Source organism: Cannabis sativa, chromosome 3, assembly GCF_029168945.1.
Source record: "Cannabis sativa cultivar Pink pepper isolate KNU-18-1 chromosome 3, ASM2916894v1, whole genome shotgun sequence".
NCBI classification, from domain to species: domain Eukaryota; kingdom Viridiplantae; phylum Streptophyta; class Magnoliopsida; order Rosales; family Cannabaceae; genus Cannabis; species Cannabis sativa.
In genome coordinates this window covers 28,862,257-28,864,575 of record NC_083603.1, presented here as the reverse complement: position 1 = coordinate 28,864,575, position 2,319 = coordinate 28,862,257, and positions in this window count along the sequence as shown.

The following is a 2,319-nucleotide window of genomic DNA, read 5'->3' as shown; positions in this document are numbered from 1 at the left end:
ATCTTGCAACCATGTTGCTTTAGCTTTCTGTTGCAAAAGGAAATATAATCTCTCTATATTCTGATCAGAAGTCCTCTTGTTTCCTACTCCTATTTGTGAAAGTTGGCATCAAATGGCTGCTGCTGGACACTACTCTACAAATCATCAAGTTCAAGCTTAATCCTGCTTACTGTTGGTTGGAGGTTAGAAAAGCCTTCTTTAGTTATCTCCTTATGTCTGATCTTGAATTGTTTAAGCTTGGAGATAACATGGAACTTATAAGATCCTACTATTCTCTGTGACCATATCTTTCTTAAGCCACTTTCATACTTAGGATGTGATTTCCACATTCTAAAGTATTTGAAAGGCTTCTTTCCACACACTAAACCAGGATAAAGGGTTAGAATTCCAGGTGAGTGATCAAACTACCCTTCATTGAGAAAAATTGCTTCGACGAATTCAAATTTGTTGATCTAGGATTGGTTGGCCATTATCCTATCAATGTTTGAAAATATTCTATCCTCCCCTTGTTGCTTATTTGTCCAAATGAAGAAATTTTCACTCGCTTTTACATCTTCCAATTGGCAACAATTTAAAAAATCAGAGTCAGGGTAAAATTTTACCTTGTGCCCTATCCTTTCCTCCTTAGTTAGCATGTCATTGGAGTTTCCCATGAGGAACAAATTTTCCACAGTAGCAACTTCACATAAACTCTTCCAAAGGAGTCTCCTCACAATGCGATTATTAGAAGCATATACCATAGTAAGAAAACTGTCAAATAAGCCATCAACTGTTGTTATTTTTAAATGCATAATCACGAGCATGTTATTAATCAACTATAAATGAACATTTATTTAAAAGCAATAAATAAACAATGATGATGAAATGGATATTAATTGGGTATTTCTAATATTACAACCTTTGAAAAACAAACAAAAAATGATTTAATTTTATTTGGTTTATACGATATATTAAATAAACCTTTTTATTTAGTAAATTATTTAAATTTAAATATTTTTATTAAATCATATTTAAATATTTTAATAAATAATATAACCAAATTCTATTCTAGATCTCTCAACCACATGAGAGAATATCTCAATTACTTTTTAAAATTAAAATTTATGTAAATATTTATCTTTTAAATTAATTAATTAATTAATTAATCCAAAAACAAACTTAGTTGAGGCACCTTATACTACCACAAAATGTAGAATTCGCGACAGTCCAAAAAATGCTTTTTTGGGGGGCCTGTCGCTAAAAAAATTATCTGAGTGTTGAAAACCGACGCCAATACTATACTATAGGCGAAAGTTTTTAACACTCGTATAGATTAGGTGACAGTTTAAAAGTGCTGAGAAATTTTTTTAAAAAAAAATAATGCACTATTTATAACATTTTTGAACCGTCGAGCAAAGTACTGGCCACAATTTTAAACTATGGCCCATACTTTGCCTGACGGCTCAAAACCGTTGGGAATAGGTATAAAAAAATAAAACCCCCAACTGGGAAATACTATCAAACACTCTCTCAAACCCTCTTTCTCAAATACTCTCTCTCGATCTCAAACCCTCAATGACGAACCACCATCGACGGACCACGGACCACCATCGACGGACCAAATTTTTTGATCTCTCTCTCTCTCGTCACCGTGCGAACCCCCTCCCGATCTCCCTTCGCTCTCTTTCTCTTGCCGACATACCACCATCGATGGACCACCACCACCACACTACTCTCTCTCTCTCTCCCTCTCTCTCTCGTTGTCACTGGTACAACTAATAAAATTTGAGATTTGACTTTACTGTGTTCACTATTTTCTCATTGGCATCTCGATTCAATTGTTTAACTTTGTGTTGGTTATTTTGCTTTGACTGTTGCAGGAAAATTCTATATCGACTACCAAGTACAACTTTTTTACTTTTTGCCAAAGGGACTATTTGAACAAGTAATATACTTGAAGGCCTTATCCAATATGCAATTAGGTTTGTAGCTATTTTCATATTACCTTGAATGTTGTTTTAGGGTTTGGGGCAGCATTTATTTTTTTAGTTCATTGTTTTTCTTGTGAATGTGGGTTTATTTCATGTGTCTCTTTTGTTTTTAATTTGGGCAGAAAGAGGGAAAAGGTTCCTATCTTTGAGCTGCTTGTTGTTGTGTGCATTACTAAGTTTGTAAGATTCATCACATTTAATAGGTACTATTATTTTTTCGATTTTAGTCTAAAGTATGCTGCTTATTCTTTATAATTTTGTCATGTTATGACAAGAGTGTTAATTTTAGTACTCACATCATAACATGATTTCTATATGTATACAGATATTGGCATATGGTTTGAGTTTA